Source organism: Canis aureus, chromosome 37, assembly GCF_053574225.1.
Source record: "Canis aureus isolate CA01 chromosome 37, VMU_Caureus_v.1.0, whole genome shotgun sequence".
NCBI lineage: Eukaryota > Metazoa > Chordata > Mammalia > Carnivora > Canidae > Canis > Canis aureus.
In genome coordinates this window covers 3,671,779-3,696,752 of record NC_135647.1, presented here as the reverse complement: position 1 = coordinate 3,696,752, position 24,974 = coordinate 3,671,779, and the positions used below count along the sequence as shown (strand labels likewise).

Below are 24,974 nucleotides of genomic sequence, written 5' to 3'. Positions count from 1 at the left end.
TATATGAAATATACTCTAAAATTCACCAGGTCAGTGTGTTCAGGTCAGTGGTTTTTAGTGTATTCTGAGTTGTAGAGTTATTTACCACAATCTAACTTTAGAACATTTTCAATACTCAAAAAGAAACTCTGTACCCATTAGTAGCACTCCCTATTCCAGTTTCCCTACCTCACCCCCTCACCATCACCTCCAGGCAACCATTAATCTGCTTTCTGTCTCTGGATTTGTCTATTCTGGACATTTTGCATAAATGATGTCATAATATAGTCTTTTGTGGCTTGCTTCTTTCACTTAGCATAATGTTTTCAAGGTCCATCCTTGTTAAAGCATGTGACAGCACTTCATTTCTTTCAATGGGTGAATAATATCCCATTGTATGGATATACCATGTGTTGTTTAGGCTTTTTCCACTTTTTGGCTCTTAAGCATGAAGCTTCCATGAACACTCATATACAGGTTTTTTGCATAGGCATGTGTTTTCCAAAGCCATTGTGCACTATTTTACATTCCCACCACCAATGTGTGAGGGTTTTAATGTTTTCACATTCTCTTCGACATTTGCTACTGTCTTTTTTACTTTAGCCATTCTGGCAGGTGGGAATTAGTATCTTATTGTAGTCTTTGCTTGCATTTCTCTGATACTAATGATGTTGAACAATTTTTCATGTGCTCATTAGCCATTTACATATCTTCTTTGGGTAAATGTCTCTACAAATTCTTTACTCATTTTTAACTGGGTTATTTATCTTTGTAAGAGGTCTTTATGCATTGTGGATACAAGCCCCTTGACAGATAGGTGATTTGCCAATATTTTCTCCCATTCTGTGGGTTATGCTTTCTTAATGACAACTTTTGATACACAAAATTTAAAATTGATAATATTCAATTTATTTATTTTTTGTTACTTATGCTTCATGAGAAGCCACTGCCTAACCTAAAGTTAGGATTTGCTCCTATGCTTTTTGCTAAAAATTTTATAGTTTTAGGTCTTACATTTAGGCTATAATCCATTTTGAGTTAGTTTTTGCATGTGATATAAAGAAGAGGCTCAAAATCATTCTTTTGATGTGGATATCCAGTTGTGCCAGAACCGTCTGTTGAAAAATTTCCCCACTGAGCTGTCTTGGCATGCATAAGTTAAAATTTGTTCTTTATACTTTCCTTTTTTTCCCTCAAAATTACCCCTGCAAAAGGAAGACAGAAAGAAAAAAGAAGACTAAATCCATAATCTTTTTCTTCTTTTTTTTTTTACTGGAAGACTCAGTAGGTTTTGCTTGAGTTGGATTTAGCTGGGTATCTTTTCTGACACCAGATCATACCATCCTTTTATCTTTTGCTCATTATTAAAATAGCCAGTCTTCTCTCAAGTCCTACTGTTTCAGAGTTTGTGACAGAGGAACTATTTGGTGAATGTTAGCTGTACGAGTAAAGTGAAAGCCCCATAAAAACAGCTAAGAATTTATCAAGGACTTTATATGGGAGAAGTTACTCTTGTGCTGGGGCAGGAAACAAATGTAGTTTAGCTGCATAAGTTATTTGGTTATAATGCCAAGGGTTTTTTTTTTTTTTTTAAGTAATTCTCTATGCCCAATGTGGGGCTCAAACTCACGAACTCGAGATCAAAATTACATGTTCCACTGACTGAGCCAGCCGGGTGCCCTAATAATGCTAATTAAAAAAAAAAGATTTTATTTATTTATTCATGAGACACACAGAGAGAGGCAGAGACACAGGCAGAGGGAGAAGCAGGCTTTCTGCAGGGAGTCCAATGCAGGACTTGATCCCAGGACCCTGGGATCATGCGCTGAGCTGAAGGCAGATGCTCAACCACTGATCCACCCAGGCATCCCTATAATGCCAATTTAAAAATTTTTTTTCTACCCCTGAAGCTAATAATACATCATATGTTAACTAACTTGAATTTAAATAAAATCCAAAAAAATGTTTTCAAAGTTTATAAAGAAGTACATAATGTTTGGTATTATACATTTGCCAAATGAAACTTTAAAAATACTTAAATCCCTCTGATAACATTGTGGTATGGTCAACTGCATAAGTCTTTTTAATAGAACCCTGGGAATATGAAATATACTATTAATAGTTTCACCCAATAATATTTTTTGGAAAATTACCTATAGAAATATTCTTTTTTTATTAAAGATTTTATTTGTTTACTTATGAGAGACACTCACACACAGAGAGGCAGAGACACAGGCAGAGAGAGAAGCAGTCTCCACGCAGGGAGCCTGACATGGGACTTGATTCTGGGTCTCAAGATCATGCCCTGGACTAAAAGCGATGCTAAACCGCTGAGCCACCTGGCTGTCCACCTACGGAAATATTCTAAGAGAATTTAAAAATACAAATATGTGTTATTTATAGCAGACAAAGATGGAAAAATATTTCAATGCCCAAAAAGCAGAGGATGGATAAACTATTTTTTACAGGAAAGTGCTATGGAACCCTAACTCATAACTATGGTTATTACAGTGTGGTGCAGTAATATGTACAAATGTATATACTAATGTTGAGTTGAGCAAAACAGAGTTTGCATATATTCCTGGATCAAAAATGGTCTAAGGATGGATGGATGCTGACACAGTTCAAAATTAATTTAGCACAATATTGATATCCAGTAGATTTATTCCCCATAGCGCACACACACAAATTTGCTTAAATGTAAAATGAAACTTAAAAGAAACTTTCTGAGAGCCAACTTAAACACCTCTGTGTTTCTGCAAAGTATCTTTTTCTTAAATATTTTGTAATTCATTGAGTTCTTATTTTAACATCTGGGGGAAAAGAATAAGTACTTGGAAAGAGGAAATTAAAGATTTTTCAGAATTTCACTGTTGAAATTATCATTCCTGAGGAGGATGACCAATGCCTTCATGAAGCATTTTTCTTTGATGCTTGATGAGGCACACTGAGAATGTATCAGCCCATAATTTGGGTTTAGGAAGAGTAACTTTTGATCTTGGGCATTGGGCGGTGTATTCATTTCCTAGGGCTGCCGGGAACAAAGGACCACAAACTGGGTCGCTCTAAACAACAGAAAGTTATTCTCTCATGGTGCAAGGGGTTAGAAGCTTAAAATGGAGGTGTCAGCAGGGTTGGTTCCATCCGAGGACTCTGCTCCTTGTCTCTTCCTTGCTACTGGTGACAGCTGTCAAGCTTTGGTATACCTTGTCTTGTAGACACATCACTCTAATTTCAGCCTGTGTTTTCCCCTACATTCTCCAAGTCTCTGTGCCTTCTTAAAGGATGCCAGGCATATTGCATGATAGGCTCACCCTTTTCGCCAGTGGCCTCATTTTAACTTCACGAATCACATTTACAATAATACAGTCACATTTCCAACTACAGTGACAATCTGAGGTTGTATGTTAGGACTCCAACAGATCTTTTCAAGGGGACAAAATTCAACCCATAATAGGTGGCCTTGGGGTTCTTTTAATTAATGTACTATTGTGATTAATTCCAGAGCAAAACCTAGGCTTCCCATGAGAGCCCTAGGAGGATCTGCTCAGGAAAGTGGGTGGTAATGGGAGAATGGGATAGATTGCTCTAATAGGGTGTTGACTTTTCTCCCTGAGAGGGCGACCTCACTTCTGGTTGACCATGGACATAATGGTTAAGCCCAATGGGTGAAGATAGAGGCTGGTGTTTTTGTTTGTTTGTTTGTTTTTTTAAGATTTTATTTGTTTATTCATGAGAGACACAGAGAGAGGCAGAGGCACAGGCAGAGGGAGAAGCGGGCTGGGGGACTTGATCCCCGGATCTGGGATCATGACCTGAGCTGAAGGCAGACGCCCAACCACTGAGCCACTCAGAAGTCCCAAGACAGAGGCTGTTGTGTGGGGAATCTCTTGGCTTTATACTTCCAGGCATCAGAGGAATGCTCCTGTCCTCATTACTCCTTCACCTAGACTCCTCACTGGATGAAAAGTATCTTAGCTGATGGGTGCATATGAAAGATGGCTCTGAACATGCTCCAGTGAGCCCCTTCCTCTCCCCATTGGAGCCAACTGCCTGCATGTTGTGTTTTTTTACACACTAAATTGTGCTGTGACAATGTGTCATGGGGGAAGCCAGTGGCTGTCCAGTGCTGCTTTTGACTGGGTGGGTAATCTGTGTCATGCTGACAGGTTGGGATCAGCCTGTCACTTGGTCCACAGATGTAAGCCACTCTTTCTAAACTGGTCTTTACCTACACTGGAAGTGGGTCTGCATTTCAGGTAATCTAGGTGATGTTTGGTTTTCTTCTGCCTACCCCCTTGTGTCTAAATCTCAATTGGTTCCAAATTCAGGGAGAAAAAAGAGATGCCTGTATAGGTTTCCTTGAATTTCCAGAAAAGGATGCCATGATCTTTAGATACACCTTCTACTCTGGAAGAACCAGGCGTGAACTCACAGGTAAGATATGGTGGATGCAGGTGATGAACCTCTAGCTCCCAAGCTCTTCCTCTGTGCACAGTCTGAGGGAGGGGCAGAGTGTGCTGTAGTCTAAAAAAAGGGGTAGCAGGAAGAATAAGGGTCCACTTTGTCCATTTCTAGCTGCTTTTGTGCCCATTTATCAATCAGCAAACATTTAAGGAGAGTCTGGTCTGGGCAAGGCGCCATCCCAGTCCCCGCCAAGAACATAAAGAACCAGAAGGCAAACATGGCCCATCCTCAATGGATTTACAGTCTTGTTGGAGAAACAGGCACATAAAAAAGACAAGTTACATTATAAGACAGGATGTGGTCAGTGCCAGTGAGTTTTAGGGGCAATTAAAGTGCCATAAAAATTCAGAAGAGGAAGAGAACACTTTGGGACACTGTGCTGATAAGAAATTGGGGGGAATACTTGTTGGAGAAGAGAATTTTCCAGGCCGAGAGTACAGTGTGTGAAAAGGTTCAGATTTAGAATTTAGATTAATGATACTTGAGTAAGCACTTTGAGCATCACTTAAGGAGTCTCTGTTTGAAAAGCCAGGGGACAAGGTCGATGCAGTGGAACGTGGTACTCAGAATGGCAGGCTCAGACACCAACCATGTAGCCTGGACTCTCAGCTCAAACTCTTATGATTGGTGTGCTCCTGGAGCAAGACATGTAATCTCTGCGTGCCTCAGTTTCCTTATCTATGTGTTGGCTGCTATCATAGATGCTGAGCATATGGCAGTTAGGAAAGCCCCTATTTCCTGCTTACTGTAGGCATTGATGGTGTTCTAAGCATTTTTCCAATATTAATTTATTTAATCCATAGGGTAACCCAGTGAGGTGGGTACTTTTATTGGAAAGTGTGATCCAGAGAGGCAAAGCACTGTGGGTAGATCTCACAGCGAACAAGAAGCAGAGGCAGGTTGCACACTCAATGGTCTGGCACCAGAAGCCCTGCTTTGTGGTTTGGCACCAGAAGCCCTGCTTTGAACTACTGTGCTAACTTACCTTTGAAGTGGAAGGTTGGTTGAAGGGAGGGGCAGGGGGATATGTGATTGCATAGACTGGTAATGACCTTGAGCACCATAAGCAACTGGAATTCTTTCCAGTTTACCACTTTGCTGCTTGAACCAAGTTGTTTCGATTTAAAATGGTTCCATGTGGCCACTGAAGGCCTTGCAGGAGAGATAAGTAAAAACAAACAAACAAAAAAACAACAACAAAAAAACCCAACTATTTTAAGACTTTTTTTTCCCCTGTGACATAAATTGTGGTTTGAGGAGGAGACAGTTTAGAGATTGGAGGGAGACTCAGTAGAAGGGAATGATAAGCCTGGATCTAGGGCAGGGTTAGAACAGAAAGGAAGCAGCAGAATTGAAAGACACTCCTAAAGGATGAATATTAGGTCTGGGAAAGATGTTTAACACACCAGTCTACCCCAGGATTAGTGCCAGAGACACACAGTGCTGTGGTTTTTAAGGGACTCTGCAATCACTAGCTAATTAATCCATCCCACTGGGAGGCACACTTATCATTAAAAGGAGGCAGCTGATTTCAAAGCTTCATACCCTCCCTTCCCAGCTCAGCTTTCTATTTGGTTTCCAGAGTAATACGGGTTGCCTGAGAGCTGGGAAAAAAGAAACCTCATGTTCGTTTTCTGTAGTGGGTTTTGATCTTGTAGCTGCTTATTTCTTAAGCATTAGGAAAAGGGTACTTTACAGCTGGAATGGGAGATTGTAGACTGGAATGTGTAAAAAGGTGATATGAATCTTCAGGCTGCATTAGCTCTAGGAAGACCTCTCAGTTTAAAGAATGATGTTCATCTTCAAGAGAGAGATTAGAAAGCCGGTAGCTGTATTTGCTTGAGGATGCAAGTGAGATTCAGTGATCTGGAAATGGAAGAATGACTCAAAGTGTTTACTGATCGAGGCCAGGTGGGAAATAATTTGAGCTTCAAATCCCACAGGATTGCCCTTAACCCCCTTTGTTTGGTTGGTATGGAAACTTCAGCAGAGACTCCTTAGTTCTTCACCTCACTTCCCAAACCTACCACACAGGGCAATAATTAGCAAACAACACCAGGAAAAGACAATGCTCATTCTTTTCAGAAAAATTTCAGTACAGTTTAAAATCTCCAGAAAATCCTAAGAACAAATGCAAAAATAGAATACTACACAGCCACTTATGAAATGCGCTAATATGTACATGCCACCACATAAGGCATTTTGCTGGGAAGACCAGGATAAAAATTGTCTTTGATGGAATTTGTATCAGAAAGAAAAGAGGCGAGCTGCAGAAGAGTTTTGCATAGCACAATTCTATTTTCTGTTTTTTAAAAAAGTGTATGTATGTATGTATGTGTGTTTGTGAATGCATGGGAACATCCATGTGTATTTATCTTCCTTGGGATTCATTTAGCTTCTTGGGTAAAATATCCATCTGTTGTGGAAAATTCTCATAGCTTATGTTTTCTTTTTCTAAGTTTTTATTTTGACACGGGGAGTTGCAGAAAATAGTACAAAGAGGTCCTATGTACCCTTCTCCCAATTTCCCCCAGTGGTTACACTTTGCGTTGACTATAGCACACACGCAGTAGCAATAAATCGACATTGGTGCAGGACGTGTGTAGTGTTGTGTTGTTTCATTGGATATTTAGATTCCTGTAACCAAACTGTAGTACCATTCAGTCCCCGTGAAGGCCCCTCTGCTGCTGCCCCTTTGTAGTCACACAGACCTCCCTTCCCCTCCAGTCACTGTTCCTAATCCCTGGCAACCACCAATCTGGCATAAAATGTTTGACAACAGTTGAGAATGTTATATAAATAGACCCACCGTGTGTATCCTTTTGAGATGGCTTTTTTCACTCAACACGTTACCTTGAGATCCATCCAAGTCCTTGGGGCATCAACAGTTCCTTCATTTTACTGCCAAATAGCTATCTATAGTTGGATAAATCATGGCTTAACCACTCACTTAGGACAGACATTGGTTGGTTGTTTCCAGTCCTTGGCTACTACAAATACAGCTGCTACAAACATTCGTGTCTAGGTCAAGTGTGTGAACCTAAATTTTAATTTCTGTGGGATAAATGCTGAGGAGTGGGTCGTATGGCAAGTGTGTTTAGTTTTTTAAGGAAATGTCAAATTAATTTCTGGAGTGGCTGTGTCATTTTATATCCCCACCAGCAGTATGTGAAATACCCAGTTTCTCTACATCTTCACCAACATTTGGCACTGTCAGTTTTTATTTTAGCTGTTCTAATACATGTATTGTGACATTTCATCTGAGTCTTGCATTTTTCCTAATGACAAGTGATGTTGAACACCTTATTGTGTGTTTTTGTTTGCCATCTGTAAATATTTTTGGGTGAAGTAGCTTGTTCAATGTTTGCTGATTTTTAATAGGTTTTAATTTTCTTATTTTTAAGGTTTGAGAATTCTTTGTCCTAGTGATTATCTTTTCTTGTGATTTCATTTATGGAAATTACCTGAGGCTGTGGACAAAGGTGAATTCCTTTTAGAACATTGTTTCTGCCAGGTACCTGGAGTCACAATCAGCTTTGACTCTTCTAAATTAAATTCTTGGGCTTGAGGGATTTTGGTACCTCCAGGTGCTATGAATTTTTCCTGCCAACCCTTATTAGGACCAGCTTCTGGTTCTAAATTCTCATTTTTTTTCTTTTCTCTTGTAGGTTTCAAGGCTGGACATAATCCCTAGTCTAGGCAGGTATGGGTATGGGGATAGGATTGGGGGCCTGGTTTATTTCTAATTCCCTCTTATGTTGAGAGTGAATCCTTTGGGATCCCAGCTTTATATGGGGTGGAGTTGGGTGGGGAGAGATCTGTTAAATCTTGGGCAGGCCCTGGGTTTTGTTTTTTGTGCGAATATATTTTTTCCTTAGATAATTTTTTTCTTTTATTATTTTATTATTTTTTTGATAATTTTTTCAATCATGAGATTATTGGAGATAAGATTCAACTTTCTTTATATATGTTTTCAATCTTTAAAATTAATAAAAATGTTAAAATGAAACAAATTTTCAAAATGTGAAATAAAACAAACCTGAAATACTTTTTTTAAAGGTAACATTAATGAGAGAACATAGTTACATATCCAACTGTGTGTATTTAAATTTCCTACTTAATAAATAGCTATCAGTAGGGCAATTCTAAGGGATCAGAAATCTTCTTTTGGTAAATGTTTCTATTAAAGAGTAGAGGCTTGGGATGCCTGGGTGGCTCAGCGGTTGAGCGTCTGCCTTTGGTTCAGAGCGTGATCCCGGGGTCCTGCGATCAAGTTCCACATCGGGCTCCCCACAGGGAGCCTGCTTCTCCCTCTGCCTATATCTCTGCCTCTCTCTCTCTGAGCCTCTCATGAATAAATAAATAAAATCTTAAAAAAAAAAAAGAGTAGAGGCGCACCTGTCTAGCTCAGTCAGTAGAGCATGTGACTCTTGATCTTGGAGTTGTAAGTCTGAGTTGGGTGTAGAGATTACTTAAAAAATAAAATGTTTTAAAAAAGGTAAAAAGTAGAAAACACCTGAAGTCTGAGGTCATTCTGTAGAGGAAGAGACAATCTTATGAAGGAGGCAGTCTTACAGAAAAAGGGAGTGTTGCTCTTGTACTGGTGAGCATAGCTACCCACCAAGGAAAAGTATGTATTATTTTCCTCTGGCTGTGGTAACAAATTATCACCAACTTAGTGGCTTAAGACAACACAAATGTCTTATTTTATAGTTCTGGAGGTCTGAAGCCTGAATTGGATCTTACCATGCTGAGAGCAAGCTGTCAGCAGAGCCACGTTCCTTCTGCAGTCTCCAGGAGATAAGCAGTTCGCTTGCCTTCCCCAGTTTCTGGAGGCTGCCTATGTTCCTTGGCTTATGGGCTTCTTCTGTCTTCCAAGCCAGCAGTGGGTCTCATAAGATATTCCAGGATAACTTCCCCATCTCAAGGTCAGCTGATTAACATCCTTGATTCTCTCTGCAATTGTAATTCCCCCTTACCATGCAACGAAACATATTCACAGTTCTTGTGAAGGTTAAGACGTGAACATCTTTGGGGAGGGGCACTATCCTGCCTAGCTTAGAGGGAGAAGCTTTTAGGTCATTTGGTCTAATTAAGACAGTGAATGCTTTTACAATTACCTGCAGATCTGTGAAGCAAAACACACAGAAATCCATATACAGCTAATGAATTATTATAAGGCAAATACTACTGTAAATCTTCCCTAGGTCTGGAAGCCAAACTTTGACAGCTCCCCTGTTGAAGTATCTGTGTGCCCTGTCCCCATCCCCATCGGTACTTTCAAAGTTACATATAATGTGGTAGACACAACACTCCATAAATTAATTTTTGTGCATCTTACAAGGGTTTCAAACCCTAGACATTTGTAGGATCTCAGATTATGAAAATGGAATGAACTTCATACCTTGAAACTTGCGCAAAATTAACTGGTAGGAAAGGGGTTGCCTCATGTACAGAAACCGAGCGGGATTGGGTGAAAAGCATTAAAGGGAGTATAAAAATCTTTCTTTTCCCTTCCTTGGCTCTGGTCCAGTTTCTTTTCTTTACATACAATTTCTTCTCAAAGAAGGAGCTGAGGCTGTGAAACTATGTTTTCCATCTGAGGCTCTCTTTCCTTTAAATATGATGCTCCAGATCTCGACCTGGGGGCCCGGAAGCATCAATCAATTTATATGGGGGCCATATAAATCATTAGGACAGAGTGCTATCAAGCTGTCTGCAGGACCTGAGCTAATGCATCCTGCAAAGCTCTTTATATAACAATAATACTAATAATAATAGAATTAAGCTATATATGTAATTGAATGATTCTGGGAATAAAATAGTCATTGAGGCAATTTCTGGGGGGCAATGAGAGCATTATGTTTCATATTTGAGCTCCTGAAGTAAGTCAACACTTGGGAAATCACAAACCAGATTTGCATGGAGTTTTACTGAGTCTCATCATCCTTATTAATATGGTATTACATTTACAAAATTACCAAATCCTAGCCCCAAAATGTTTTAATACTGTGTTTTTGATCCCTGTATCAGACAGCTGGGATGCCACGTGTTGAGGCCTTGCCAAGTTGGGAAATTATACATTTGATGATTATGAAATTGGTCTTGATTGATTTAATCACTGTAATCATTGGCATTGTGCAGATATGCAACCGGGAAGTTTTCATTCCAACAATTACGCACGATGAAGTCACGTTATGTGGGAAGCTCATCCCTGTGTTTATTTCTGTCTAAATGGGAAGAAGGATGAAGAGAGAGCAAGGCATGATCCAGGGTATGGCACTGCCGGGTGAACCCGCATTATGCAGCCAGGGAAGACAGGGTCAAGTAATGAGCTCAATGCAGTCCCTGTGGTATACCTGGTTTCCTCTGGATTTGGCCAGGGCAAAGAAGTTGTATCTAATTAAATAGATACTTAAGTTATTATCCCTCAAGAGGATTAACAGGCAGAGTATCTGGCATGTGGTAGGAACTCCATAGATTTTAGTTTCTTTCCCCATGACATCTTTTAAGGGGGTGGAGGGTGGTGTGGAGTGATGGGGCTATTCTTTCTTTATAACTACCCCTCACCCTAAATCCCCTAGTGGTGGGCCGGAGGGAAGCCGGAGTGCCTTCCTCCCTCCTAGTTCTATAGATTAATTCAAGTTGCTGACCAAACAAAGGAGTGAGTGTCTCCTCATTGGGAATTAGGGGAGCCGGTCAGTTTGGGGGGACGGTCGTGAATAGAGCCAGCAGAGCCTAAAGCATTCTCATCATTATTGTATCTCAGAACTCTGACTAGGGAAGGAGTATGATGCAGGTTGGAAAATCCACTCAGTTTCACAGAATTCTGGATCGTGAAGTGGAAGGAGGTGGTGTGTGGGAGTGTAGAAGTGACAAAGAAGAGAGAAGGATCTGAGGAGAAATTTGGTTTAAGCTCCTGTCCAAGTGCAGAATAGTGGGAAAAGACACACTCTCCACTGCTGCCACACGCAGAACCAAAGCATGGAAGGAGGAAGGAGGGGGGATCCCTGGGTGGCTCAGTGGTTTGGCGCCTGCCTTTGGCCCAGGGCACAATCCTGGAGCCCCAGGATCGAGTCCCACTTCGGGCTCCCAGCGTGGAGCCTGCTTCTCCCTCCTCCTGTGTCTCTGCCTCTCTCTCTCTCTGTCTATCATAAATAAATAAATAAATAAATAAATAAATAAATCTTTAAAAAAAAAGGAAGGAGGAAGGAGGACTTTGGAGACCATGAGCTCCAAGCCCTTCATTCTGCTGGTGAAGAATTGGGACCTGGTGAGGGTGACCATGATCATGTGGCTAGTGAGAAGGCAAATGGCCCCCGCAATGCAGGCTTCATGCTGTGTCCTGTACAGACATCCCAGGTGGGTGGCTCGCTTCACTTAAAAATCCATTTATAACACAATTGGCCCCTCTTCTAACTGGGCTCAAGCTTCCATTAGGGCAGAAGTTACTGGAGGAATATAACAAATATATTAATTGTTTTCCTGTGAGATAATATACTCTCTGGTTTAATCAACCAGATAGCCCTGTATGGTAACTATGTTCATTCACTGTTGCCTTTTATGGGTGAGGAGATTGAGGTTTAAGAGATGTTATGTGATTTAGAGATTAAATGGGTGGGACTAGAGCCCAGGTCCTTAGATACTAGACCGGGGGCCACCATCTCGGGTGGAAGACCCCAATCCTGCCACAGGCACTGAATTTATGTCCATTACACCATGGTCCCTCTGCATCAAAGGCAGATTTCAGTTGCCTTGCATGCATCTGACAAGGATTTTGAGGCCTATTCTGCCTGGGGGAACATCTTTGGGGTATTTTTAGCATCTGCTCCTGATGGTGTGGCTCCCTGATAAGGACAAGCACCATCTACACCCAGCCTCCAGCCAGAGGACTCATGGATCAGAACCTCATTCTGTAACAAATCACTGTGGTTTCCACTGTAAGGAGAATGGTTCTCAGCTGGGCCAATTGTGCTGCCAGGGACATTTGGCAATGTCCAGAGACATTTTTCATGTCCACATGAATAACATCCAGTGTATTGAGATTGGAAGAGAGACTGGTGAGACACTGTGGGTGCCTATTTAAAGAACAGTAGGGCAGGAAGAAGGGAGGAAATTTTGAAGTCAAGAGATATTGTACTGATTTTCAGTAAGGGCCAAAAAGAGTACATTTTCATTGAGTTTCTGGTGTTTTTGAATAGTGGTTAAGAGCTCGTACTCTGTGCTCAGACAGCTTGGGTTTGAATTCTGGGATTACCATCAACTGACTATGTGATCTTGGGCAAACTGCTGTAGCTTCTCAAAGCCTCAGTTTCCCCATCTGAAAATGGGGGCCATGATCATACTCACGTCATTGTGCTAGTGTGACAGAGTTCCAGAACAGTGCCTGGAGCATGATCAGGGCTAGCTGTGACCAACTTGTTGCTATTATTGTTTTGGAAATAGTTGTTGGGCAAAATACTAAAATAGGCTACTAAGGGGATGATCCACAGAGACTTAGAAGCAGCAGCAAAGACCATTAGTGAAGATGGTGCTCATCATAGTTAATAACAGGTTCAATACAGACTCCTTCCATTCAGAGCGGACGCTGGCCATGGCGATGATGTGGGCTCATTGGCAACAAGCCTGCCTAACGTCACTGCTTTATTAGCCTGAGAGACTCAGATTAGGTAGGTCGGAGGACATGTGGCATTCGGGTTCAGCAAGTCACCAACAAGCACTTTGAAGATAGCCCCATGCACAAGGTGAAAACATGTGCACTGATACAGGGATGACTGAGCTGGTTATGACAGGCTGAACTGGCAGCCTGCTGTGGCTCTTTCCTATTACTGGGCCTTTCAACATTTTAATCACTAGTTTAGAATGTATATTTTGTGAATTTATTTTTGGCAGCATTATTTTTCTCCCTATGCATTGTTAAGAGAAAGCTCAGGATACAAAAGATGAAAGCAGTGCTTCTCTGATTGAAGGGCTGAGGGACACTGGAGACACTTCATTTCCTGAAGCAGCTGTGGAAAGCTTGAGGACTCTGAGCTAGATGGAATCACAGAGTCCACTCTTATGAGGAGATTTGCTGATCAGAATGCATGAAGGCAGTGACCCTGCTGGGCTGGCTCAGAGCCCTGGGGCCAAAGCCATAGGGAACAATATGGTAAACTGCCTAAGAACTTGGCCTTTGAAATCAGCAAATGTAGGTATGACTTGGAACAAGGTAATTAACTGCCAAGTCTCAGTTCTTCTATTCTAAAATGAGGATGGTGATTGTACCTACCTCACAGAGTATTTGTGAGATTCAAAATGAAATAATAATGAACACAAAGCTTTTGACATATTATTGTTAAAATGACATGTTTCAGAGTATAGATAAAATTCTGTGTTTGAATCCTACCAAGATATGCAGAAATGCAGGAATGGAGTTCATCAGCAGTCCATGTACAAAAGAAAAAGAAGGCATGTTAGTTGATGGTGAAACTCAGTGTAGCAGTCAACCACCCAATACCCAGCCACCAAAAAAGCACAAATGCCATCTTAAACTATATAGTTTCAATAAGATTTCCATCTCACTTGCTCCTGGACAGTTAACCCCTCCCATCCTGGGAGTCACACTTTGATAGGGATATAGGAGAGTTGGGCCACTCACAAAAGGTTGGTGAAGGCCCCATGTAGGACTCACAATGCTTGAGGAACAGTTGGATGAATCATGATGTTTACATCAGAGAAGAGAAATCTTAGAAACACAGGATCAAAGTCAGCAGATATGTGGGTGGGCCTCGGATTTTGTAGTAACTCAAAGAAATAGGATGTGGAAGCTTTAATGGAGTAGATTTAAGCTCCATATCATAAAGAACTCTTCAGAAACAAGTTCTTTGTTCAGCAGTATAATGAACTACCTCAGGAGGTAATAAGTTCCCTGTCATTGGATGTGTGCATAATGTGACAGGGGATATGACAGAAGGAGCTCATGGGTGGTTGGGCTGGGTGATTCTTAAAAGTCCTCTCAGCCTTTAAATGCTCTATTTTCTTAATATGTTATGAAATGCTGAATAATGCCTTTATTTTATGGGTGGAGACAGGGATAAGATCTCTTTATAGGAAACATATGTTAATGTGAATCCTAGGCCAGTACCCAAGCTAGATGCAGGCTTGTTCATCTGCTGAGGGATACAGGCACATCTCAGCTCTTTGACTGTCTTAGACACAAATTGGTGAATTAAGTAATGTAAGGAGAAGAAGGAAGGAAGGGAAGGAGGAAGAGAAGGAGGCGTCTATCAAAATATAGTCATTTGATCTGAATAGACATTTCTTCAAATAAGATACTCAAATAGCCAATTAGCCCATGAAAAGATGCTCAACATCATTATTCATCAGGGAAATGGAAATCAAAACTACAATGAGATACCACTTCACACCCACCAGAATGGCCACATCACACAGACAGATGATAACCAATGTTGAGTAGGCTGTGGAGAAATTGGAACGCCCATACACTGCTGGTGGGGATGTAAAATGCTGCATGAGCTGTGGAAAATGGTTTGGCAGGTCCTCAAAAGTTACCATATGATCCAGAAATTCCATTTCTAGGTATATACTCAAGAAAAATAAAAACATATGTGAGTGCAGGGTGATGGATGAAAGTGTTGAATCACTGTATTGCAGACCTGAAACTAATAGAACATTGTATGTTAACTGGAATCAAAATAAAAACTTAAAAAATGCCTATGTCCACACAAAAACTTGTACAAGAATGTTCACAGCAGCATTATGTATTATAAAGATTTTATTTTGATAAGTACTTTCATGCCCAGTGTGAAGCCCAATGTGGGGCTTGAACTCATGACCCTGAGATCAAGACCTGAGCCAAAATCAGACATTCAACCAACTGAGCCACCCAGGGCACCCCAGCATTATGTATAATAGCCAGAAAATGGAAACAACTCAAAGACCTGTGGACTGTTGAATGGTCTACTCATGCAACGCAAGATCATTTGACAGTCAAAGAGAATAAGGTATTGAAATGCGCTACAGCATGTAACTTTGAGAAGTCACAGCACACACAGTGCATATGCTAAAAACCTTCAAACCATGATACTAAGTGAAGGAAGCTAATCACAAAAGATGACATATTACATGATTCTATTGATACAAAGTGTCCAGAATAAGCCAATCTATAATATAGGACACAAAGGAGGTAAGTAATTGCCAGGGGCTGGAAAGAAGGAAAGATAAGTAGAGACTACTAATGGGTATGCAGTTTTTTTGAGGGGGGTGGTAGTGATGAAAATATTCTAAACTTGATTGTGCTAATGGTTGTACAACTCAGAATATACTAAAAGCCATCAAATTGTATATATTACATTGGTGAATTATATGGTAAGTGAATTATAGCTCAATAAAGCTGTTGTATATTTTCCCCAAATATATGTATATGAATATATATATATATATATTCATAAACACCTTCTAGTTTTGATAAAAAATTTGATGGTAGGTAATAGTGAGGTCCAGCCACTGGCACATCAGTGGGGGAAGGGTAGCTATTGCTCCTGTTGAAAGGCTGACCTAATGTTTTGGTGGATTCTAGAAACATCTTTGAAATCCTAATTATTCAGTGCGTAAATGTCCTGAGAACAAAAGTCTCAGGAAATAGTTAGAAGTGTTTATTCAACTGCATACAGAGCTTCCCTGCCCACCTGAAGATATAGCTTAAAGCTGTTTAATCAACAGTGGATTTTGGGTAACCAGCCTAAGGTCAGTCAAAACTTGATAGATAAGTGGATAACCTACTTGGTCAGGGCTGCCTGTTTATTCTGAAGTGAACCTGAGAAGAAAAAGCAGGCTTGGTGCTCAGCTTGGTGAGCTTGAGAACTGGAACTTCTCTGCAACTGCCAGAGAGATGATTTGATATCCCAGAATAAGTAAGAAAACCCGTTCAACTGAAAAATGCTTTAAAAACAACTGCATTGCCCAAATATGAATCTAATATGAAAGTGTCATTTTCCTTCTATAAGTCTCTGTTTGCCAGGCTAGTATATTGCAGTCTCACAACTATTTTTGTTAAAATGAAGGTTACCTCCTGAATGGTTTTAGGCTCATCTTATAACTTCTCTGAGCCTGAATTTCCTTGTTTTCAATCAGAGAGTGCTTTCAAATTTTAAAATTACATACCTCACTGAAAACACTACTTTTATTCATGCACACATGCACATACCTCATAGGAACATATAAATAGGTAACATTTTAAATTACTGGCTTGGAATCAAACTCTTATTTGTACCAGAGATCTCTAAAGGTAAAAGCTAGTTGATATATGAAAAACCCACAGCTAATATCATACTCAATGGGGAAAAACTGAGAGCTTTCCTTCTAAGGTCAGGAACATGACAGGGATGTCCACTCTCACCACTTTTATTCAACAGAGTATTGGAAGTCCTAGCCGTAGCAATCAGACAAGAAAAAGAAATAAGAAGCATCATATTGGTAAAGAAGTTAAACTGTCACTATTTGCAAGTAATATCATACTATACATAGAAAATCCTAAAGATTCCACCAAAAAACTACTAGAAATAATAAATTCAGTTAAGTGTCAGGATACAAAATTAATACCCAGATATCAGTAGTATTTTTATATGCTAACAATGAAGTAGAAGAAAGAGAAAATTTAAAAACAACACCAATTGCACCTGAAAGAATAAAATACCTAGGAATAAATTTAACCAAAGAGGTGAAAGACCTGTACTCTGAAAACTAGAAAACATTGATGGAAGAAATTGAAGATGACACAAATGTGAAGATATCCCATGCTCACGGATTGGAAGAATGAATATTGTTATTTTTTTTTAATTTTTATTTATTTATGATAGTCATACAGAGAGAGAGAGAGAGGCAGAGACACAGGCAGAGGGAGAAGCAGGCTCCATGCACCGGGAGCCCGATGTGGGATTCGATCCCGGGTCTCCAGGATCGCGCCCTGGGCCAAAGGCAGGCGCTAAACCGCTGCGCCACCCAGGGATCCCTGAATATTGTTAAAATGTCCTTTTACCCAAAGTAATCTATAGGTTCAATATGATCTCTATCAAAATACTAATAGCATTTTTCACAAAACTAGAACAAATAATACTAAAATTTGTATGGAACCATAAAAGACACTGAATAGCAAAAATAACCTTGAGAAAGAAGAATAAAGCTCAAAGTGTCACAATCTCAGATTTCAAGATACACAACAAAGGTGTATTTTTATTTTATTTTATTTATTTATTCATGAGAGACACAGGGAGAGAGAGAGAGAGGCAGAGACACAGGCAGAGGGAGAAGCAGGCTCCACGCAGGGAGCCCAACATGGGACTTGATCCTGGGTCTCCAAGATTACGCCCTGGGCTGAAGGTGGCGCTAAACCGCTGGGCTCCCCCCTGCCCCCCGGGGGGGGGGGCGTGCTGCCCCAACAAAGGTGTGTTAATCAAAACATATTAGTACTGGCACAAAAAAATATATAGCTCAACGGATCAGAAAAGAGACCCCAGAAATAAACCCAAAGAAGGCAATAATATACAATAGGGAAAAAACTGTCTCTTCAATAAATAATGCTGGGAAAACTAGACAGCTTCTAGCTGTCCATGAAACTGGACACTATAATTAAATGAAGTTAGGTATCTGCCACCATATACAAAATTAAACTCAAAATGGATTAAAGACCTAAATGTGAGACCTGAAACCATAAAAATCCTAGAAGAGAGCACAGGCAATAATTTCTCTGACATTGGCCAAAGCAACATTTTTCTAGATATATCTTGTAAGGTAAGGGAATGAAAAGCAAAAATGGCATCAACATAAAAAGCTTGCACAGCAAGGGAAACCATCAATAAAATAAAAGGACAATCTACTGAATGGGAGAAGATATTTGTAAATTATATATCCAGTAAAGAGTTAATATCCAAAATATAAAAAGAACTTATACAACTCCACATCAACCCCCCCCCCCAATACTCTGATTAAGAAATGGACACAGACATTTTTTCAAAGAAGACATTCAGATGGTCAACAGACACATGGAGAGATGCTCAGATCAGTCATCATCAGGGAAATGCAGATCAAAACCACTATGAGATATTACCTTAAGCTTGTCAGAATGGCTAAAATTAAAAAGACAAGAAATAATAAGTGTTGGTAAGAATTTGGAGAAAAAGGAACCCTTGTGTACTATTGGTAGGGATGTAAACTGGTACAGCCACGGTGCAAAGCAGTATGAAGTTTCCTCAAAAAATTAAAAATAGAAATAACCACATGATCCAATAACTCCACTATTGGGTAAAATTTATCCAAAGAAAATGAAAACAGCAATTCAAAAGGATATATGCATTCCTATGTTTATTACAGCATTATTTACAATAGCCAAGGTATGGAAGCAACTTATGTATCCATCCATAGAGGAATGGATAAGGAAAATATCACACACACAGACAAACACACACGTGTTATGTAGCCATAAAAATGAATAAGATTGTGCCATTTGAGACAATATGGTGGGACCCAGAGGGTATTATGCTAAGTGAAATGAGTCAGACTGAGAAAGAAAAATACCATATAATTCCACTTATAAATGGGATCTAAAAAAAATGAATGAATAAACATAAAGCATGATCAGAACTATAAATACAGAGAATACACTGGTGGTTGCCAGAGGGGAGGGGTGGGAGTTGTGCAAAATGGGAGAAGTGGAAGGGAGATACAAGCCTCCAGTTATGAAATGAGTAAGTCAGGGAAATAAAGAGCAGAGCACAAGGAATACAGTCAATGATACTACAATCCTGTTGTGTGGTGAAAGATGGTGGCTATACTTGTAAACATAGTATAACGTATAAATTGTCAAATCACTTTATCAAACACCTGTCAAATCACTAAGCTGTACACCTGAAATTAATGTAACATTGTGTGTCAACCATACAAAAAACAACAAAAAACAAAAAAACAATCCAATTGGCTCAGCTAAAATGCCATGAAAAAAAAATGTCCCCTTCCCTCCCCAGCCCCTAGGGTCTTCATATACCAGAAAGCAGTGTCTGAAATTCCACGTTCCAAGATCTGTTATTTAGGAGTAAGTCTGATCCATGTTTTGTCACTGAAATTGCCTGGTGAATGACTGTTTGAAGCATGCACACTGTGATCAACTGCTCTGGGTTCAAATCCTAAACTCCACATAGCTCTAAGACCATGGGTGGGCTATTTTAATCACTCCATCTTTCAGTATTCTCATTCAGTATTCTCATTCATGCTAGCATTTGTAACTTCCTCACAGAGTTTTTATAAGAATTGAATAGGATGACACATATCATTTTCAATAAATGTTCAGTATTATTTCTTTGGTGGGGGAGAATTTCAGAGCAACATGAGCATCTCAGCCTTGATCAGGATGGAAAGGCTGATGAATGTAGCTGACATAAGCCTCACCTTCTAGATGCATTCCCTTAGGCCTGAGGGCACCCTACTGAGATTTTACACTTTCCGATAAAGCTTTAATAAGGTTTTCTCTACTTTGCAAATTAATTCTTCCCATCCCCAAATCCCTTCTATAATTGACCTCTTGACATTTTCTGTTGTTCCTTATGGAACAATTAGAAACAATGGGCTTGGTGTTCCTCTTTCAGAGGGCATGCATCTTATTTATCGTTGCACAGAACCCCACTCTGCTCCATTCCTCCTGAATCTATATCTGGATGACTCCAAAACCATGGAAGGAACCTGCAATAATGAGCTAGTTATTTGCAAAGCTATAGATTTTATTTATTTATTTAGCTGGTTTCTTAGCCCTAATATGACATTCTTTCTCCTGTTTTGTTTAAAGATTTAATTTTTTAAAAGATTTTTAAAATTTATTCATGAGACACACACACACACACACACACACACACACACACAGATCGAGAGAGACAGAGAGAGAGAGAGAGGCAGAGACATGCAGGGAGCCCGATGTGGGATTCGATCCTGGGACTCCAGGATCACTCCCTGGGCCGAAGGCAGGCGCTAAACCCCTGAGCCACCCAGGGATCGCAAGATTTATTTATTTTAGAGAGAGCATGCATAAGTGAGTAAGTGAACATGGGGGGAGGGGCAGGGAGAAGGAGAATCTCAAGCAGACTCCCCACTAAGTGCAGAGCCGCACATGGGGCTTGATCTCACCACACTGAGATCACAACCTAAGCTGAAACCAAGAGTTGGACACTTAACTAACTGTGTTAACCAGGCACCCCTCTTTTTCCTGTTTTAAAAAGTCATACTGAACATGGGAGGGACCATACCCCTGCCCAGGTCACATCACCACATACATACCCAGGCAAAAATGTGTTTTCTGCAAAGTGGGCACAAGGAATTTCCCATTTTGAAAATATTTTGATGAGATTAATGTGAATTGGATCTTTTCTGTAACCAACTATCTGGTGTTTGAATAAAAAAAAAAAAAAAGAGTCATGTAGGTTGATGGGAAGCCTCCAGTTCTTTGCTGGGGAAGGAAGAGGCCAGTTCTTTTTTTTTTTTTTTTTTAAATTTTTTATTTATTTATGATAGTCATCACAGAGAGAGAGAGAGAGGCAGAGACACAGGCAGAGGGAGAAGCAGGCTCCATGCACCAGGAGCCCGACATGGTATTCGATCCTGGGTCTCCAGGATCGCGCCCTGGGCCAGAGGCAGGCGCCAAACCGCTGCGCCACCCAGGGATCCCGGAAGAGGCCAGTTCTTAAGACCTCCTGCATACCAGGTTATGACCCAGAGTCAAAGAAATGGTTTGTCATCCATATGACTAGTTTTAATTTGCACAATGACAAGCATCGTTTGAGTATTGGAAGCAAGTTGGTAGTGTAGCATGGTGATTAAAAGCATAGATTTTAAAACTGTCAGATTTTAAAACTTGGTCACTCACAAATCTCTTAGCTACACTTTCCTCCATTTGCATGATGGGAATATAAAGACATCCCTTGTAGAAATTAAATGAAATTAGTTATCTGGCATCCTAAGAACTCAATAAATGGCAGTAAGTATTAATATTGCTGCTGGTGGGTCAATGACTGTGTTTCTTACCACTAAATACTGGAGGTAGGAGCACAAGAGGGAGAGGACTAGCCCACAAGAAACTATATTCCCAGGTAAAATCCTCCTTCTGGGATGCATCAGAGAATCCCATCCTAGATAGACTCCCGGCCTTGACTATTTAATGCAATCCAAATCTCTTGCTTTTCCCCAGTGTCAGCATTGTTAATCCTACAGCCACTGAGAAGCTGATAAGAATCTTAATAGACACCATGAATTACTTTGAATTACTCTCTCATTGATTTTGCCCGGATTCAGAAATGTACTAATCAAGGAAAACACTTCCTAGTTTACCTCCTGGAGCAATCTGAGTTGAGGCTATGGTAGTGGGAATCTGTATACCTGTATTTCTTGGACACCTGTACACCTTTTAGATGTCACCAATAGTGAGCAAAATGAGAATGTGTGGTCATCTTTAATGTGACCCAACAACATAATGTTTTACAAATATATGCAGTTTTATACAAATGGATTTAAAAAACTAGAATTGCAAACTTCCCCAGTATGAATAGAAGATCATGGGCTAAGCTGTGGGTTTTGTCCTTTTCCAGTTTTGTCACAGCCACAGGAGCAACTATGGCTTGAGACTTAGAGAAGAAGCTGCCACCTCGTACACCTGTAAGGTAGAGGGTGAATGTGGAGAGATGGGAGTGCACAGGAGCACCTGTCTGTGCACAGGCACATATGGGGTACAGGCAAGGGTGCTGTGGACTCATGGAGGCTAGCTGCTGACCTCTCCCCCTTCCTTCAGCTGTCTCCCTGCCCCCATGACTAGCTGGCGGGGACCAGGAAACCTCCTTTCTCAGGCACCCTGAATGACCACATTCATTCATTGTCCTCGGCTTCTATCTCAAATTCCTCTGCTTTGCTTCTCTGTGGGATAACTTTCTCCACCTCTGTATGAGATACAGTAACAGGGGTGGGTCTGAAATAGTTGAAATTCTTTTTCATTTGCCACTAATTCTGTTCTCTTCCATTTGAACAAAAGGGTGTAGAATTTGGATGGAAACCAACAGGGTTATAAAGTATTTTATCTTTGGATAAAGCTTTCAATGGCTGCTTTCTGTGTCCTGAGAGAGAAGAGCTGTCTCGTGAGTAAGTAGAAAGCACTTATCAACCCAAACAAATATTTCCCCAGCTTTCCCTTCCTCGTGGAGCCACGTTGGAATCTAAAGTGAAAACAGTCAGCATAAATGCCTGCTGACCCTACACCCTCTTCCTCTGCTAAAGCAGAAGGAATTCTGAATTTAGGAAGGAAGGGGATGAGGCTCAGAAAGACAAAGTATGAGATGCAGTGAAGGAAGGGCTTTCTCTCCCCACATCTAGGGGTCATTTCCTCGCCTGTGGCCCCAGGCCAGCCAGTGGGGCCCTTCCTGAGCTTGCTCTGCCTGCAGAACTGGTCATCTGAATCTGTACTGAGGAGGCTCATGTTCTCCCAGGCAGCATCCAGTTCCAGTTTAGACTTGTGTCACTTGCAACTTGGTATGTTTGGCTTAAGTGGATAATACTATAGACTCTGCAGCCATGTTGCCTAGAGTCTCATCCCTGCTTCCACCACTTGCTAACTGTGCAACCTTGGGCAAGTTACTTAACCTCTCTGTGCCACAGCTTTGTCATCTGTAAAACAGAGGTTATGGCAGCAACCACTTTCTAGGGTTGCTGTGAGGATTCAATGAGGTAACACCTGTAAAATGCTTAGAAGGCTTTCCAGCTTCTAGTAAGTCCTCAATAAACACTAATTATTGTTCTTGAAACTCCAGGTAGCGTAGAGAGGATGCAGCTTACCTTGTCCCGTGGCATTACTGAAGCATAGAGTTTGCTCTAGACAGGACTTCTGTGGCTGGGCCTCTACTCTTTGACTTATGAGGAATTAACCTATTAAAAAAACCCTAATCCAGAGTGTTTGCCTCAGTATCAACCTCCCAAAGATTAATAATGTCTTAGCAAAATCTTTGTCTTTTAAAAGATTCCCTTCTTTCTTTCCTTCTTTCTCCTTTCCTCTTTTGTTCTTTCTTTCCTTCTTTCTCTCTTTTAGTGAAAAAAGAAAAACATTTGTGTTAAAAATTCACATTATTCTAAAGTATAGAAAGTGAAAACCAAAAGCATTTCTCCACAAAGCCCTCTTTCCAAAGACTGTTAATGATTACTGGCTTTGTAACAAAAAGAAATAAATGAATAGAAATGAAATAAAATAAAATGGATAATAATTTTGTTTGGTTGTTGCTACTCCAAGATCCAAATTCTTTTAGTTTTGCTTCCTCTTCATGCAGAATGAATTATTCAGTGGTTATGTGACTAACATCACCAATTCGAATGACACTAATTTAGCAAAGTTTTCTGTTTTAGTTCTAAGTGATTCAACCTGCCTTGTTACTACTGTCCTTAGTGAGATTCATTCTCAACTAGTGTTGTACTTTGCTAATCACACATTTCTGAGGCCAAGTTAGATGATCACCTATTCAGGCACTAAATATTTATTTTTACACACTCACAAAAAATCTCTTAGTGTCTACATGTTTTTAGGCATTAAAGAAGAACATTTGATCTGAACAACGTGCTTAATGTGTGATTTCCCAAGAACCAGATAAAGTAGTTGGCTGATGTTCCTGTGTTTTCTCTACATATAAAACGGATGTAATATATTAGCTTGTCAGATGTCATAATAAGGACTGAAGTGTGAAATAGCCCCATTCAAAAGTAGTTAAGGTACTACCTCTCTGCCAGTTGTTCAATTGGGCTGCATCAAAATTAAAGACTTCTGCTTTTCAAGCGGCTCTGTTATGAGAAGGAAAAGACAAATTGCAGATTAAGAGATCTTTGCAGGGATCCCTGGGTGGCGCAGCGGTTTGGCGCCTGCCTTTGGCCCAGGGCGCGATCCTGGAGACCCGGGATCGAATCCCACGTCAGGCTCCCGGTGCATGGAGCCTGCTTCTCCCTCTGCCTGTGTCTCTGCCTCTCTCTCTCTCTCACTGTGTGCCTATCATAAAAAAAAAAAAAAAAGAGATCTTTGCAAAGTATGAATCTGTTAAAGAGCTTATATAAAACAATAAGTTCTGAAATCTCAATAATAAGAAAAAAAGGAAAATAGGCAAAAGATTTGAGCAGACACCTTATCAGGGAATATATAAAGCTATCAGAGAAGCACATAAAATATACTCACTGTCATTAGTCATTAGGGAAATGCAAAAACAAATAGTAACATCCCACTATGCATCGATTAGAATGGACAGAACCAAACAGAATGACCATGCCTGAGTGCTCACAAGGTTGTAGAGGAACTGGGACACTCATACCCAATGCTGCTACACATGTGCAACAGCACAGCCTCTTTGGAAAACAACCAGATAGTTTCTTAAAAAGCTAAATACACCTACTGTACAACCTAGCCATTCCAGGAATAGGTATTTATTCAAACCAGAGGATAATGTATGTCTATAGAAAGGCTTGTACACACA

At 40.4% G+C, this 24,974-nt stretch overlaps 1 protein-coding gene and 1 long non-coding RNA gene across 5 annotated transcripts in view; one reads left to right on the top strand and one right to left on the bottom strand.

Moving 5' to 3' along the window:
• The window catches only part of RIPOR2 (RHO family interacting cell polarization regulator 2), a 220,082-nt gene that overhangs the window by 135,756 nt on the left and 59,352 nt on the right, over positions 1 to 24,974 (bottom strand). The gene's annotated exons all lie outside the window — the stretch shown is intronic.
• Positions 1 to 24,974, top strand: part of LOC144306631 (uncharacterized) — a 39,444-nt gene that overhangs the window by 11,753 nt on the left and 2,717 nt on the right. Inside the window, exon 2 of one of the 2 annotated variants that reach the window (XR_013373725.1) lies at positions 4,311 to 4,416. The exons of the other annotated variant lie outside the window; for it this stretch is intronic. This is a non-coding gene — a long non-coding RNA (uncharacterized LOC144306631). The remainder of the gene's footprint in view (positions 1 to 4,310; positions 4,417 to 24,974) is intronic. 2 annotated transcript variants of the gene reach the window in all.